This window comes from Parambassis ranga, chromosome 13 (assembly GCF_900634625.1).
Source record: "Parambassis ranga chromosome 13, fParRan2.1, whole genome shotgun sequence".
Classification (NCBI taxonomy): Eukaryota; Metazoa; Chordata; class Actinopteri; family Ambassidae; genus Parambassis; species Parambassis ranga.
Window position 1 is genome coordinate 23,517,172 of NC_041033.1, and position 18,464 is coordinate 23,535,635.

Here is an 18,464-nt window from a genome sequence, read left to right on the forward strand (position 1 = left end):
ACAGACAGAACTTCACTGTGATGGTGGATGAGGGGGTGGAGTCCGTCCTGCTGCCCTGCCACATCCCTTTTGTATCTGGACCCTCCACAGTGGTCTGGACTCGCTGTGACCTCAGGGCTTCAACCGTCCACCAGCGTCAGCAAGAAGAGGATGAACTGACAGACCAGAACCAGGCCTACAGCGGCCGGACGTCCATGAACCCTGACACTGCACAGACTGGAGACTTCAGCCTGACTCTGAGAAAACCAGGTCCTACAGACAGAGGCAGCTACACCTGCACCATCACTGTGGCTGGAGAGGAGACAAGACACACAGACGTACGGCTGGAGGTCAAAGGTCAGCAAGCACACAGCACGTGTAGAAGTCAGATTAAATCAAACTTTATTTGTCACACACACAGTTGTACATAGGGGGCAAGGGGGAAAAGCTGTTTCTCAGTCTGCTGGTCCTGGTCTGGAGGATCCTGAAGCACCTGCCAACAGTCCAGGGGCAGGGTGGGAGGAGTCCTTGATGCAGTGAGCTTGATGCAGACAGTGTTTCCTCTGGAAGTGGAGTCCCTTGTGATGCGCTGGTTTTTGTCATTTTGCTGCAGTCCTCGTGGTCCGAGACAGTTTCATACCAGACTGAGACCCAGCTGGTCAGGATCCTCTCAGGCACACAGCAGACACAGTTCACCAGGAAGCAGAAGACAGGTCGAGAGCTATGTTTCCAGGACAGGCCCTCCAAGTTCAACCACCACCCCTGATGTGGACAGGGTGGGCTCCTGTCTCCCTCCTGGAGTCCATACTGAGCTGTTCTGTGCATGGTGTCCGTTTACTTTTGGTGATACCTCTGCATGTGTGTTAGCAGTTAGCTGCTGACCCTTGAGTCAGGATGAGGCTCCTTCCTCCCTCTGATATGCACTTCATCGTCCTCACAGAGGACACAGAGACACCTGCTGTATACAGAGGTCAGAGGTCATGTTGTTCTTTGTGTTCCTCCACAGAAAGACTTCCAATCTGGGCCATGGTTCTCCTGGTTCTCCTGGTTCTCCTGATCCTGGTTGTGGTTGTTTCTGGTGGTCTCTTATATCATTTCCGGCACCATTTCATGTCAGGTGAGTCTCTTTAATCATTGCAAGTCATGAATTTTGCAATATCATGGGGCAAAGAAGTCTCCTGGACTGTGGAGGAGACAGGGCTCACAAAGACGTCTGTTAAACTGGACAGCAGGACTATGAGCAGTGTGAGCTTTGCTGTCTGACTGCTTTTCTTCTTCTTCATGCTGCCATTTTAGTTCAGTTCTTTCTGATCAAAGTTCCAAAGAGGCTCTGTGTTCCATCCATCCATCTTCAACCGCTTATCCGGGGCCGGGTCGCGGGGGCAGCAGTCTAAGCAGAGACACCCAGACTTCCCTCTCACCAGACACTTCCTCCAGCTCCTCTGGGGGAATCCCGAGGCGTTCCCAGGCCAGCCGAGAGACATAGTCTCTCCACCGCGTCCTGGGTCTTCCCCGGGGCCTCCTCCCAGTGGGACATGCCCGGAACACCACCCCAGGGAGGCGTCCAGGAGGCATCCGAACCAGATGCCCGAGCCACCTCAGCTGGCTCCTCTCGATGTGGAGGAGCAGCGGCTCTGCTCCGAGCTCCTCTCGGGTGACTGAGCTTCTCACCCTATCTCTAAGGGAGCGCCCAGCCACCCTTCGAAGGAAACTCATTTCGGCCGCCTGTATTCGCGATCTCATTCTTTCGGTCACTACCCAAAGCTCATGGCCATAGGTGAGGGTAGGGACGTAGATTGACCGGTAAATCGAGAGCTTCGCCTTCCGGCTCAGCTCCTTCTTCACCACAACAGACCGGTACAGCGACCGCATTACTGCGGAAGCTGCACCGATCCGTCTGTCAATCTCCCGCTCCATTTTTCCCTCACTCGTGAACGAGACCCCGAGATACACAAACTCCTCCACTTGGGGCAGGAGCTCTCCTCCCACCCAGAGGACAAACTACCTTTTTCTGGTCGAGAACCATGGCCTCAGATTTGGAGGTGCTGATTCTCATCCCAGCCGCTTCACACTCAGCTGCAAACCGTCCCAGTGCACACTGGAGGTCCCGGCTCGATGAAGCCAACAGGACAACATCATCTGCAAAAAGCAGAGATGAAATCCAATGGTTCCCGAACCAGATCCCCTCCGGTCCCTCGCTGCGCCTAGAAATTCTGTCCATAAAAATTATGAACAGAACCGTTGACAAAGGGCAGCCCTGCCGGAGTCCAACATGCACCGGGAACAGGTCTGACTTACTGCCGGCAATGCGAACCAAAGTCCTGCTCCGGCCATACAGGGACCTAACAGCCCTCAACAGAGGGCCACGGACCCCATACTCCCAGAGCACCTCCCACAAAATGCTGCGAGGGACACAGTCGAACGCCTTCTCCAAATCCACAAAACACAAGTGGACTGGTTGGGCGAACTCCCACGAACCCTCCAGCACCCTGCGGAGGGTATAGAGCTGGTCCAGCGTTCCGCGGCCAGGACAAAACCACATTGCTCCTCCTGAATCCGAGGTTCGACTATAGGCCTAATTCTCCTCTCCAGTACCCTGGCATAGACTTTCCCAGGGAGGCTGAGGAGTGTGATCCCCCTATAGTTGGAGCACACCCTCCGGTCCCCCTTTTTAAAAAGAGGGACCACCACCCCGGTCTGCCAGTCCAGCGGCACTGCCCCCGATTGCCACGCGATGTTGCAGAGGCGTGTCAGCCAAGACAGCCCCACAACATCCAGAGACTTAAGATACCCAGGGCGAATCTCATCCACCCCCGGCGCCTTGCCGCCGGGGAGCTTTTTGACTACCTCGGCAACTTCAGCACAGGTGATGAACGAGTCCACCACTAAGTCATCAGCCTCCGCTTCCATGATGGAAGGCATGTTGGTGGGATTGAGGAGAACCTCAAAGTACTCTTTCCACCGTCCAACCACCCCCTCAGTCAAGGTCAACAGCTCCCCACCTCCACTGAATACAGTGTTGGCAGAGTACTGCTTCCCCCTCCTGAGGTGCCGGACGGTTTGCCAGAATCTCTTTGAGGCTGATCGATAGTCCTCCTCCATGGCCTCCTCCCAGGCCCAAGTTTTTGCCTCTACAACTGCCCTCGCTGCAGCACGCTTGGCCTGCCGATACCTATCAGCTGCTTCAGGAGTCCCACAAGCCAACCAGGCCCGATAGGACTCCTGAAGCAGCTTGACGGCATCCCTGACCTCCGGTGTCCACCACCGGGTCCGGGGATTGCTGCCACGACAGGCACCAGAGGCTTTGCGGCCGCAGCTTCGGACGGCTGCATCGACAATGGAGGTGGAAAACATGGTCCACTCCGACTCAATGTCTCCAGCCTCCCTCGGAATCTGGGTGAAGCTCTCCCGGAGGTGGGAGTTGAAGATCTCCCTAGCGGAGGGTTTGGCCAAACACTCCCAACAGACCCGCACAGTACGTTTGGGCCTGCCAGGCCTGTCCAGCCTCTTCCCCCGCCAACGGATCCAACTCACCACCAGGTAGTGATCAGTTGACAGCTCAGCCCCTCTCTTCACCCGAGTGTCCAAAACACAAGGTCGAAGGTCAGATGACACGATTACAAAATCGATCATTGTGCTCTGTGTTATTCATGGAATAGTGTTAGACAGAGGAAAGCCTCTTTAAGGCAGCGAGGGGAGCATGGGAAGAACGTCTTCTTCTGGAAGATGTGTGAGTGCTTTGTCGAAATGTTCTTTTAAAGGCAGGGGAGGAGGTTTTAAAACTCAGTGAGAGTCAGCCAGATTTCAAAGTAAACACACGCCCCTTTCTCTCTGAGCTCACCCCGAAGCCACGCCTCCAATCACATGGACGCGCATCACCTGAAGACGAGCTGCGGCCTGTGACTTCGGCCATCATGCACGTACCTCTCTGGTGCAAGCAGAGCAGGAAGAGAGTAACAACCAGCCAATACTCTGCGCAGGGTCCACCCGGAGGATTGGCTGATGTTTTTAGTGTTTTATAGCTTCAGATGATTCATATTCTTCGTTTTAATGAGAAACTGCCGAACTAATCAGTTGCTATCAGATTGTAAAGAGAAGTTACACTAATTTAACAAAAAGTGCATCAGAGTAAAATCTCCTACCCGAACTTTAAGATTAAGATTAAGATTAAGAAACCTTTCTTAGTTCCACAATGGGGACATTGCAGATACAGAAAGCAAAAGATAAGAGAAGCTATATACATAAATTAAACTACTAATAAAAATATTCATATATACAATATATATATGAATAGAATCAAACAAGAAAGCGTTTACATATTAACAGTTATTGCACAGGTGAGTGGAGGTAGAAGGTTTATAAACTGTACATAGTGCATCAATAAACTAAATAAATAGTTTATTGTACACTGTGGTGTGTGAATACTGCTCCTATCAGAAGTGTTTATTATAGAGTCTGACAGCAGCAGGAAGGAAAGACCTTCTGTATCTCTCCTCCACACACCGAGGGTGGAGCAGTCTGCCACTGAAGCTGCTCTGCAGGGCTGACAGGGTGTCCTGCAGGGGGTGGGACTCATTGTCCAGCATAGAGGTCAGTTTTGAGGAGGTCAGCACCTCCTGCACTGAGTCCAGAGAGCAGCCCAGGACAGAGCTGGACCTCCTGATGACTCTGTCCAGCTTCTTACTGTCCCTCTCAGTGATGCTGTTGTTCCAGCAGACCACACCGTACAGGATGACTGATGCCACCACAGAGTCATAAAAGGTCTTCAGGAGTGCCCCTTTCACTCCAAAAGACTGCAGTCTCCTCAGCAGGTAGAGCCTGCTCTGGCCCTTCTTGTACAGTGCGTCCAGTCCAGTTTGTTGTTGAGGTGAACACCCAGGTATTTGTAAGAGTCCACCTGCTCAATGTCCACTCCCTGGATGTTCACCGGTGAGGGGGGGGCTGAGTGTCGTCTGCGAAAGTCCACCACCATCTCCTTGGTTTTCCCTGCATTGATCAGGAGGTGGTTTCACTGACACCAGTCCACAAAGCTCTGCGTCAGTCCTCTGTACTCCACGTCGTCATCGTCACTGATGAGACACATGACCGAGAGAACTTCTGCAGCACACAGCCGTGTGTTGCGTACTGAGGTTCTGTAGTGTCATTTGTATTTGGATGTAGTGTGTTGGCTGACTGGGTGAACGCCACGGCACACAACAACCATGGTCTCTCCATGCTCACTCTGAAGCTTGGTGTTAAGGTGGCAGCTAATTCTCCGTGCAGTGTGGAGGATGCTGCTGTGGCTGTAGGAGAACTAATCGGGCCTGCGTCTGTGAAATCTGCTGCCAGATTGTTTTGTTTGTGGAAAAGATTAAGCATGTTTCTAAACTTGTGGAGACGGGGATCAGTGTGAATGTATATGGAGCAACCTGCAACTAGGATCAGTAAGTGACGATTTCCTGTTAAGGAGTTGTCTCCAATTAAAAAGGAGCTCTCAGGTTGTAAGTCTCCACTATTGAAGCACGTGGTGTCTCATAGGAGACAGCTTTACATGATTCTTAGTAACTGTGATCAGCTGTTTGATTATCGGTTTCATGTTGAAGTTGACGGGTTTGATTATGTGCTCTTTGCTACCTCTGGTGATCTGAAGTGCTTTGGTTGTGGTGGGGAAGGCCATATGATTTTGGCTTGTCCTACGCGAGCCGGCTCTACTCCACATGGACCAGAGGAGCAGTGTTCTGTTTCTGACAACGGAACAGCAGAGGACAGTGCAATGACACCCAGAACTTCCTGGTCTGATTAGTTCTCCTACAGCCAGAGCAGCATCCTCCACACTGCACAGAGAACTACCTGCCACCTTAACACCATGAACATGAGGGTGGTGTAGATGCTGCTCAGACAGGCCGAGGTGAGACAGTTGAAGTGAGTGAGGTGGTTGGTCAGTACACACAGGTGGAAGGTGGTGGCGCCAGAGTCCATCATAGCCTCCACTTCCTGCGGCGACTTCAGACTGTTGAAATGTTGATTTGTTTACAGAGCTACCATTGAAACTGTTTTCAGGAACTTTGGGAACCTTACAGTCAAAACTACATCTCAATCTGGTGAGGATGGCAAACAGCATTATGGGTATTGAACACGACGGCCATTAGACAGAGCAACAATATTCAGTCAGACACAAAACAGTCTGATCCTTGTTTACTGGGGTTAAATGATCTTCAGAGCCTCAGGGACAGACTGATGAGACAGCAGACTGTTAACTGACACACACACAGTGTGTCATATTTCACTGATGTCTCATTATATCCATGAATCCAGGACAGGAAGTCTCAGTTTGTTCAGTGTCAGCTCCTCTGTCCTCCAGTGTCTTAAATGAGGAGGTGCAAACAGGTAAAGCCCCCTGTCCTCAGTCAAAATCTGTCAGAGATGAGACAGATGTCAGGTGACCTGAAGACACCTGGTCTGTCCTCAGAGACACTGATGGAGCTGAGGGTCCTCAGAGAGAGACACAAGTCAAGAAGGAAGGACCAGGAAGGTCTGTACAGCTTGTCTGGGCTTTTTAAAACTTGGTTCTTCATCAAGGGGTTGAGAGTGTCCGTCTCACACACGGACACTCTCAACCAGCACTCTTGAATCTCTTGGAGCATTGTACTTCATTTATTTTCCAAAACAAAACAGGTTTTAAAAAATACAAAATATCTTAATTCACAGCTCATGTTGGTCTTTGTTGTCTCTCAGTCCCCCAGGTGGAGGTGGACTCAGGGGTGGAGTCTGTCCAGCTGCCATTTAAAACCACAGCTCACCTGTTTAAAATCACTAAAGTGGAGTGGAGGAACAGTAGATTCAGGACAGTCCACCTGTATGAGAACGGATCTGACCGACCTGCAGAGCAGGACCAGGTTTACAGAAACAGAACAAAGATGAATGAAGACCTGCTGAGAACTGGAGACCTCAGTCTGACCCTGGAACACCCCACATGGACAGACACAGACACCTACACCTGCACCGTCTACAACAGGTGGAGAAAGAGCCTGATGAAGAAACAAGTGAAGCTCCATGTAAACGGTGAGTTCTAAAATTCAGACAGTTATCCTGAAAGAGAACCTGATCCAGAGACCAGAACAGGGTTTGAACCAGACTGTTTGTTTCTGGCAGTAATGAGACCAGCAGAGGTCACCAAAGGTCACACTGAGTCGTAGTGAAGTGCTGCCTGCTATGGTGTCAGGGTGTTTGTAGAGAAGGGTTTCTTAGGAAAACCTGGTCTGATAAAGACTGAGTCTGCATGCAGCTCTGCATCCAGTTCCCAGGAGCAGGAGGTCCTGGATCAGAGGAGGCTCCCTGGCAGACCTCACAGATCCAGACTCTGGAGGAGACATCATGACAGATGGACAGGAAGTGGTCTTCCTCTGAATGAGCAAAGTCCAGGCTCAGTATCTTTTCAGAGGGGGTGTAGTCACAGTGAGTGGATATCACATTCTAGAAGTAGCAGAATGCCTCCGAAAAAACTGAACCTTGTTGCGAATTCTGCAAAATCTGCTGAGGTTGAATCGTCCCGGTGCAACCAAGCTAGCCAGGCTAGCATGGCGATGACACGATGGCTCTTTTGAAAGAGGGGTTTAATAGCTGGTTCAGCATCTTCCTCTATTTAAGTAGGGAAGTTAGCTCACACCCCTGTTGGGTGTAACAAACCATAGTCTGACCCCATTGTCTACTTATTTGTTCTTCCATGTACATTAGGGATGCACCGAATTTTTGGCCACCGAAAATTTACGACCGAAAACAACTCAGCTGGAACAGGAGGTTGTTGTGACAACGCTCCAGCATGTGTGAGGTGTCTTTTCTTGCTCCATGTGAGCTGCTAACTAAAGAGATCTGCTCCCCTGATGCATCTGCAGCTGATGTCATTCTTTTAAATGTAGCACTAAAGGGTCTTCTAAGCAAAGAGACGGGCCGCTGAGTGAAAACTTTAAAAAGTACACTCGTTGTCAGGGTTTCCAAACTACAAATCACACTTGACATGGTAAAAATATCATGGCAAAACAAAACTAGAATTACGAGGACATGAGGCAAGGCAGGGCAAAACAAGGACTTAACACATGACAAGGTACAACCTGGGTTTTGTGGCGGTGGCAAGGCAAGGCAGGAACGAAGACAAGACAATACCCTTGGATGATGACGAAACAAACTGGCAGGGAGTGCAGAGAAGACAAAGGCTAAATACACTAGGGCCAGGGAAGACAACGAGACACAGGTGACACACATGAGGGCAGGGCAGGTAATCAACAAGGCGGGAAAACACAGAAAGTAAAACACAAGACAAAGCACAAGGAGGGCATGACTATCAAAATAAAACAGGAATCACAACACAAGACACAAAAACTAAACAGAAACCCAGAGAAACAAAACACTAGAACTACAGGAAAATAACAATAACTAAACAGATTAAGCTAAAAACCCAAAACAAGGAAAACAAAACCATAAATGAACACCAGGTCGTGACACTCGTGGTCCGCCAGCACGCGCTTTAATGAGAATAAAGGATTCTCTGCACTTCATCGCGGTATTCATCTGCGGTATAAAGAGCCAGGCCGTGTGGATGCGTAGAACCGCTTGGAGACAGAGAAGTGCACAGTGCGCCCTCACTGTCACTGATGTGTTCAGTCAGATCCTGCAGAGCCTCAAAAAATCATAGACAGGCTGTTCTGTTCTGATTTACAATATATGTGACATCACATTTATTTTTCTGCTGGACATTTTTTAATTTAACTAAATGTTTATTTCTGCAGTAGCCCTGTTTAAATAAGATAAGATAAGATAAAACTTTATTAATCCCGAAGGAAATTCTTATGCCAGAGGTATCAAGTTACATTAAATGCAGTTAAGTACAGAGTATCAGAGTATAAGTGTCACTATAATCCAAAATAAGAGTACAGTACGCAGTATGAGCACAATATGATGCATGGATACAAATATGGAGATATAAGTATCCAAATACAACACACACATAATGTACACATGAGTGGGGTCAATCTAAGTTATTTTATTTTATATTGTGCTTTGTTGAAATGTGCTAAATGAATATATAATATATAAATTCATATATTATTATTCATATATATATTTGTTTTATTCTTTGAAACATTAATATTAAGTTATGCATTTGCAATGCTCTGATTTTAGTGAGGTTAGTACACAGTCATAGCCATAAATGCAATGGTACTAAAAATTGGCTTAATACGGTTTGTTTCAGTGTTTTGGTTTTCAGCCTTGGATTCCTCATTTTTCGGTTTCCGCCAAGAATTTTCATTTCGGTGCATCCCTACTGTACATAGTTTTGTTCTAAATGCTAGCAAAACAATACTTTTGTTTTCTTTTTATGTTATGTGACCAGTGGTGGAAAGTATTTGTACTTTGTTACTGTACTTAAGTAATTTTACGTATTTGTACTTCAGTAAAAATAACAGCACATACTTTCTACTCTGACTCCATGCTGCAGCTGTTACCTGTCCTTTCTTCTCCACTACATTTCTACAGTGTCCGTAGTTGTCAGGGTTCGTCAGGAGGGAGGACACAAATGCAGAGGCGTGGAGCGGTTAGCTAACAAAAGCTCCTTTATTCAAACCAGGAGGGCAAAACAATACAAAACTAAAAATCACACTTCACGTGGCAAAACTAGATTAAGAAAAACAGGCATATGGCGTAAAAAGGCAAGAACAAAAAAAAAGCATGAACGAGGCTTCTACCTGGAGCACGCTGAGGTCAGGCAGAAGTACATGGGGTAGGCGAGGAACAAGGCATGGCATGGCATGGACAAGACTTAGAAACAAACCCTACACCAGACGAGACGAACTAGCAAAGACAGAGGGGAAGACACAGACTATATACAAAGGGACCAGGGAAGACAACGAGGCACAGGTGACACACATAGGGCAGGGCTGGTGATCACACAAGGAGGGAAAACACAGGAAGTAAAACACAAGACAATACACAGGGAGGACAGGACTACCAAAGTAAAACAGGAAACACAAGACAAGACACAAGAACTAAACACAGATTAAACTAAAAACCCAAAACAAGGAAACAAAACCAGAACTAAAACACCAGGTCGTGACAGTAGTTCCTTGTTCCGTGTGATGAACACAGAGCTAGACTGATGTCAGACTCTGCATGGAGCTGGTGTCACGCTGCAGCTGTGTTTCTATAATGAGCCTCAGTCATGATGCCGGTGCTCTGGCTCAGTGAGGTTCTGACCTTTTAATAGAGGTGTCAATCATCCTAATCAACCTGTCTATTGTGAAGTTATGAGCCTGCATATTTGAAAGGTATTAGCTTAGCATTAGGTGGGCGTGGCCCATCTGCTTTATACATCTGTTATTTCAATTCAATTCAATTCAATTCAGTTTTATTTATATAGCGCATATTACAATCAGACATTGCCTCAAAGCGCTTCACAGGAACCCCCCTAAGAGCACTGTGGCAAGGAAACACTCCCTTTAAGAGGAAGAAACCTTGAGCAGGACCCATCAACTTAAGGGGGAACCAGTCCTGCTGCTAGTCAGAGAGGATGAGGGAGAGAGAGAGAGAGAGAGAGAGAGAGAGGAAATAGAGAGAGAGAGGATGAAGGAGAGAGAGAGAGAGAGAGGAGCAAACATGATACAAACATGATACAGTACAGAGCAAACATGACAGCAAGATGAAACAGTGATTATATTGCAATAGATATCTATATATATCGTCGGTCCATAAGTAGGAATAGTAATGTGGTAGCAAAGATGAGCAGCAAGGGCTAGTGAAGTCGATGAGCACAGGAGAGATCAGGGACCAGACTGCAGGTCAGTATGCAGGTCTTGCAAAGAGAGAGAGAGAGAGAGAGAGAGAGAGAGAGCGAGGCACAGAACTACGAGGAAGACAGTAAACACAGATTATGAGACAATATTACCGTCAGGTAAAGTCAGCATGCAGGTCTTGAGACCAGTGTGAGCCAGACTAAGGAGAGAAAAGGAGAGGTTAGAGGGTGAGAGGGAAACTGCTCAGTGGATCATGTTTGTGCCCCCCGACAGCGTAGGCCTAGAGCAGCATAGCTGTGCTACACACTAGGTCTAAGGCTAACTGTACGCCTTACTAAACAGAAAAGTTTTAAGTCTAGTCTTAAAGGTGGAGGCAGTGTCTGCCTCTCGGACCCAGATTGGTAACTGGTTCCATAATAGCGGTGCCTGATAGCTGAAAGCTCGTCCTCCCATTCTGCTTCTATGAATCCTGGGAACTACTAGTAAACCTGCACTCAGAGATCTGAGTGTCCTATTAGGAACATATGGTACAATCAGGTCCTGCAGATACAATGGAGCAAGTCCATGAAGAGCCTTGTAGGTTAGAAGAAGGATCTTGAAGTGTATTCTTGAGTCCACTGGGAGCCAGTGAAGAGACGCTAGAACAGGAGAGATATGATCCCTTTGGCTGCTTCCTGTCAGAACTCTAGCTGCTGCGTTCTGGATCAGCTGCAGACTGTTGATGGAGTAATGTGGACATCCTGACAATAAAGAGTTGCAGTAGTCCAGTCTTGAAGTGACAAAAGCATGGACGAGCTTTTCAGCATCACTCTGAGAGAGGATGCTCCTGATCTTAGTAAATATTACGCAGGTGAAAGAAAGACAAACGACATGTCTTGATCAAAGATAACTCCAAGGTTCCTCACAGTCGTACTGGAGGCCAGAGTAATTCCATCCAGAGAGAAAGTATTATCTGATAAACTAGTTCTGAGATGTTTCGGTCCAAAAACAATGACCTCAGTCTTGTCCGAGTTTAATAGTAAAAAGTTGGAGGACATCCAGTCCTTTATGTCCTTTAGACACGCCTGTAGTCTGACTAGCGGCTCCATTTCTTCAGGCTTCATGGATAAATACAGCTGGGTATCATCAGCATAACAATGAAGGTTTATGCCGTCGGTTCTAGCACAGAACCCTGTGGAACACCATGATTAACCCTTGTACCTGTGGAAGTTATAACCTATAGATGTGTAATAATGTATGTATACACGTAAAAACTGATGTAAATAGACATGATGAACACCAATAGTGACTTAAAAGTGAAATATATAGTTTGGTTCATTAAATTTTAAGACCTTTAAAAATTTCCAGTCTTGGAAATTATGTCTACATAGGTCGGACTAAACCCTCTGTAATTTTGTTTCCCTTAATTAGAATGAAATAAAAACTTGGCAGACATAATGTCCACAAGCTTAGCTACAGATTGAGATAACTAGATTGCTTCAGCTACATCATTTGTAAGGAGATATTCATTGTAAAAGTGTAAATTTTCAACAGACGAGGACATTTTTTATCATTTATGCTTTGTGCCATCTTAATTTACAAAGAGCCAGAGGCATATAAATGAATACTTACACAACTGTGCAAATCTCCCAGGTGTCCCCTTATGACACCAAAAGTATTCAAATACACCTAGTGGTTGCTGAGATATACTCAATTCATTTTGGGCATGCCATTTTCAAGCTGATGCCTTAAAAATGGGCTTGGGGTGGTTAAGTAGGATTGTTGATGCAGCACTTCTACTTTTACTTGAGTACCAAGCTTCAGTACTTCCTCCACCACTGTATGAGTCTGGATTCAGGGAGCTCCAGTTGTTTTCAGTATTCTCATCCATATATAGTCTGGATAGTCTTCTTCACATATAATGGCCGGCGATAGAGCCACATTAAAAACATGCAGTTGGAATGTGGGGGTATACATAGCCCTATAAAGAGGAAAAAGACTTTAAGCTTTCTAAAACAGGAGCCTGTTCATATAGCCCTGTGCAAGAAACACACCTTTCTGCTATCGAGCACTCAAAGCTGAGGCGTGACTGGGTCGGGCAGGTGTTTGGCTCATCCTTCACTGGTGAGAGCAGAGGTGTTGCTAGTAGGGATGCACTGAAATTAAAATTCTTGGGCGAAACCCAAAACCGAAAATGAGGAATCCAAGGCCGAAAACCGAAACAAAACCTATTATGCCACTTATTAGTACCATTGCATTTATGGCTGTGCACTAACCTCACTAAAATCAAAGCATTGCAAATGCATAACTTAATATTAATGTTTCAAAGAATAAAGCAATTGAAAATATTTATTTAGCACATTCCAACAAAGCACAATAAAATTAATAATTATTAAAGCTGCAAGCAGCATTGCGGGCCATCGCTGTCCCCTCTCCTCTGCCCTCATCACCTATGCTGTCTTCTCTTATGCTCTCCTCTCCTCTCATTTCCAGAGATGTACAACACACACATGTTTACAACACAATTTTCCTGCTGCCAGTAGGTAGCGCTGTGACTGTATCATCCTATTAGCATATATATCTGTTCAGACTGGGGTCCATAGCAGTACTGTAAGATTTTGTCCACATTGCATGAAGTATATGGGTAGTACTGCATAAAATACAGAGTTTCTTTGTGATGGCGAATGGTCAAACTTTGAGGCCACGCCCCCGCCACACCGTAAGACTTTTGAAAGAGTTTTGGAATGCATCTATTCCCTATGGTGTCCTGAGTGGACACGGTAAATTTCAACTCAATTGGATGAAGTATGCGAGGCATGAAAAGTTTTGTAGCAGGGTCACAACTCGCCAAAAATGACCACAAAATTCAGGATGGCAGACTTCCTTTTGGGTTTGGAGGGGGGGTCCAAGAGACTTTTTTGTGCTTCTTGGTGTAACACACAGGTGTACCGAGTTTTATAATCCTACTCAAAACAGGCCAGGGGGGCAGGCAGAAAAACTTATGAAAACACAACATTTTGTATAGCCAATGGGTGGCGCTCTGTCAAATCCCCAATATTGTTGTATAGATGTATTTAGGGTCAGACTCTGATCATACATGTGACATTTCGTACAGATCGGACAGAAAACACAGAAGTTATAGCGACTTCCTGTTTCCTGTGAAATGGTCAAACTTTGAGGCCACGCCCCGGCCACACCGTCAGACTTTTGTAAGAGTTTTGGAATGCGTCTATTCCCTATGGTGTCCTGAGTGGACACAGTGAATTTCAGCTCAATTCCATGAAGTATGTGAGGCGTGAAAAGTTTTGTAGCAGGGTCACACATCGCCAAAAATTGCAGCAAACTTTAAAATGGCGGACTTCCTGTTGGGTTTGGAGGGGGGGTCTAAGAGTGCATAAATAAACATTTTGTCAAATTTAAAAAATGTCCAGCAGAAAAATAAATCTGATGTCACATATACTGTAATTCAGAACAGAATAGCCTGTCTATTATTTGAGGCTCTGTAGGATCTGACTGAACACATCAGACACTGAGGGCGCGCTGTGCACTTCTCTGTCTCCAAGCGGTTCTACATATCCATGTGGCCTGGATCATTTCATGTGCGCTCCAAGTATGATCTTTATAACGTGGATGAATACCGTGATGAAGTGCAGAGAATCCGAGCAGTGAAATGCGTGCTGGCGGTCTAAGCCAGCACGTGTACTTTTTAACGTTTTCACTCTGTGGCCCGTCTCTTTGCTTAGAAGGCGCTTTAGTGCTGCATTTAAAAGAATAACGTCAGCTGCAGATGCATCAGAGGAGCAGATCTCTTTAGTTTAGCTGCTCAAATGGAGCAGGAAAAGACACCGCAGACATGGCAAATCTGTAATGTTAAAAGGCCACGTCCAGGGCCAGTTGGTGTGGTTCCTAAATATTTACTTCCCCCAGTACAACCAAATGATTTAATCTCACACGTCTTTTCTCTGTTTGCTGATTGGTGAGAACACAGTCATAGCTGAGGATTTTAATTGCTATTCCGTTGTCTAGAAGGGCTAGAGCTGTATTGGATACCTGCAGTGAACTGGATCGAGTGGATACCTGGTGTGTTTTACATCCTAATAATAAGTAGAGAAGATTGAAGCAAGGCGTCTTGAAGTTTTCTTGAAGACGTTTCGCTGCTCATCCAGCAACTGTTTGGTGGAGAAACATGAGCAGCGAAATGTCTTCAAGAAAACTCTACAAGTCCAGACGCCTTGCTTTAATCTTCTCTACGTATGATGACCTGGATGACTGAGAATCTTCATCAACATCCTAATGATAAAGCATTTATTTTACTCTGGTGCACATAAAACGTGCACAGGACCTTTATCTCTTGCAGATGTTATGGTTTCAAAGAAGTTTTTGCACAATAAAGTCTGTTATATCATTTATATGGTGTAAAAAGACCCAGGTTAAGATACAGTTTTCTCCCTTTTCCCAGTGAAAGGGACTGTGGACTAATCTCAATGTAGATAAAACCAGATGGGTATCCCAGTCAGGTGCAGTCAAGCCTGAGGACTGGATGACCTGTGTTGCTGGTCCTCCAAAGTTCTGGTGTCGAGCTCTGTCTGAGGCAATTCAAGATTTTATATAGGCTCTATATGACTCCTGAAGCTACACATAGAATGAACCCAGCTCTGTCAGAACTTTGTGCTAACTGTCAGTCCGCTGCTGGATCATTCTTTCAATTCAATTCAATTCAATTCAGTTTTATTTATATAGAGCATATTACAATCAGACATTGTCTCAAAGCGCTTCACAGGAACCCCCCTAAGAGCACTGTGGCAAGGAAAAACTCCCTTTAAGAGGAAGAAACCTTGAGCAGGACCCGTCAACTTAAGGGGGAACCAGTCCTGCTGCTAGTCAGAGAGGATGAGGGAGAGAGAGAGAGAGAGAGAGAGAGGATGAAGGAGAGAGAGAGAGGAGAGAGAGAGGAGCAAACATGATACAAACATGATACAGTACAGAGCAAACATGACAGCAAGATGAAACAGTGATTATATTGTAATAGATATCTATATATATCGTCGGTCCATAAGTAGGAATAGTAATTTGATAGTAAAGATGAGCAGCAGGGGCTAGTGAAGTTGATGAGCACAGGAGAGACTGCAGGTCAGCATGCAGGTCTTGAGACCTGCAAAGACAGAGAGCGAGAGCGAGGCACAGAACTACAAGGAAGACAGTTAACACAGATTATGAGACGATATTACCCAGTATGATCCAGACTAAGGAGAGTGGAGGAGAGGTCAGAGGGTGTTCAGAGGATCGTGTTTGTGCCACCCGACAACGTAGAGCAAGAGAGACTTCACGGGCCGGACTGCAGGTCATCATCCAGGTCTTGAGACCAGTGTGAGCCAGACTAAGGAGAGAAAAGGAGAGGTTAGAGGGTGAGAGGGAAACTGCTCAGTGGATCATGTTTGTGCCCCCCGACAACGTAGGCCTAGAGCAGCATAGCTGTGCTACACACTAGGTCTAAGGCTAACTGTACGCCTTACTAAACAGAAAAGTTTTAAGTCTAGTCTTAAAGGTGGAGGCAGTGTCTGCCTCTCGGACCCAGATTGGTAACTGGTTCCATAATAGCGGTGCCTGATAGCTGAAAGCTCGTCCTCCCATTCTACTTCTATGAATCCTAGGAACTACTAGTAAACCTGCACTCAGAGATCTGAGTGTCCTATTAGGAACATATGGTACAATCAGGTCCTGCAGATACAATGGAGCAAGTCCATGAAGAGCCTTGTAGGTTAGAAGAAGGATCTTGAAGTGTATTCTTGAGTCCACTGGGAGCCAGTGAAGAGACGCTAGAACAGGAGAGATATGATCCCTTTGGCTGCTTCCTGTCAGAACTCTAGCTGCTGCTTCTGGATCAGCTGCAGACTGTTGATGGAGGAATGTGGACATCCTGACAATAAAGAGTTGCAGTAGTCCAGTCTTGAAGTGACAAAAGCATGGATGAGCTTTTCAGCATCACTCTGAGAGAGGATGCTCCTGATCTTAGTGATATTACGCAGGTGAAAGAAAGCGGTCTTGGAGACCTGCTTAATATGAGAGACAAACGACATGTCTTGATCAAAGATAACTCCAAGGTTCCTCACAGAGTAATTCCATCCAGGGAGAAAGTATTATCTGATAAACTAGTTCTGAGATGTTTCGGTCCAAAAACAATGACCTCAGTCTTGTCCGAGTTTAATAGTAAAAAGTTGGAGGACATCCAGTCCTTTATGTCCTTTAGACACGCCTGTAGTCTGACTAGCGGCTCCGTTTCTTCAGGCTTCATGGATAAATACAGCTGGGTATCATCAGCATAACAATGAAAGTTTATGCCGTGCTTCTGGATGATGTTTCCTAGAGGGAGCATGTAGAGGGTGAACAGGATCGGTCCGAGCACAGAACCCTGTGGAACACCGTGGTTAACCCTTGTACCTGTGGAAGACACATCGTTAGCATGAACAAAGTGAAATCTGTCAGATAAACATGATTTAAACCAGCGCAGTGCTGTTCCTGTAATCCTGATCTCGTGTTCCAATCTGTGTAGCAGGATGCGATGGTCTACGGTGTCGAAGGCAGCACTGAGATCCAGTAGAACGAGTACAGAGACGAGACCCCGGTCCGATGCCATGAGGAGGTCATTGGTGACTTTAAGCAGTGCTGTTTCTGTGCTGTGATGGGCTCTGAAACCAGACTGGAAAGCATCAAACAGACTGTTCCTACGCAGGTGGTCGTTTAGCTGACTTACAACAGCTCTTTCGAGTAGTTTGGAGATAAAGGTGAGGTTGGAGATCGGTCTGTAGTTTCCTAGGACGTCCGGGTCCAGTGAAGGTTTTTTAAGTATCGGAATGATCACAGCAGTTTTAAAAGCCTGTGGTACATATCCTGTTTCCAGAGACAAGTTGATCTGTCCTAATATAGAGTCTCCGATCAGAGGAATAGCATCTTTGAGGAGCCGTGAAGGGATCGGATCCAGAAGACAGGTAGTAGGTTTAGACTTGCTGATGCTGGTGGTCAGCTCAGGGAGGCCGATGGGCACGAAGCAGTCCAGAGTTAGATCAGGATCCATTTCCAGAAGTTTAATTGGTTGTGGAGCTGTCCTCGGGTCCAGCAATTCTGGATCATAACTCTGCAACAGTTTAATGTAATTTTCAAGCAACCTCTACATCTGGGTGCAAGGACCTGCTTACTGGGACTTTATGATGAGTCACCTGCTGACTTTCACAGTGTGGACCTCTTCCACGTTCTGGACCTATGGATCTCTGACAACATTCCTGCTCTTAATCAATGGCAACAAACTGTGAGGAGCATTGTTCCTTTCAAAGCCTTTTCTGCAGCATTGAAGGATCAACTCTTTTTATTCTACCGGACCTGGGATCTGTGTCTGGACCATGTGTGGAAAAAGAATGTAGACATATAGCCTGACAGGACATTATATCTATGTATTTTGTTGCCTATGTGTTGTGGTGCTGTACTTTTGTGTTGCCCTCACAGATTTACTTTGCAGAAAAAACTTTAATAAAAATATGTTTGAAAAAACAAAAAGATCAGCTTGTGTCCAGCAGCAGGACATGTCCCACAGTTCTCTGAGGGTGCTGTGATCAGACCTTTACTTAAAAACCTTCTCTTGAGCCCACATCTGATCAAAGTACAGACCCATCTCCAACCTCCCACTTCTGTCTGTTCTTCACTGTCTGTTGATGTTTGTGGAACATTCAGTCTCTGCTCATACCAGAGGGA

The 18,464-nt window shown here is 46.2% G+C and overlaps 1 protein-coding gene across 1 annotated transcript in view; it reads left to right on the forward strand.

Moving 5' to 3' along the window:
* Positions 1-18,464, forward strand: part of LOC114444887 (uncharacterized) — a 110,986-nt gene that overhangs the window by 86,784 nt on the left and 5,738 nt on the right. The gene's annotated exons all lie outside the window — the stretch shown is intronic.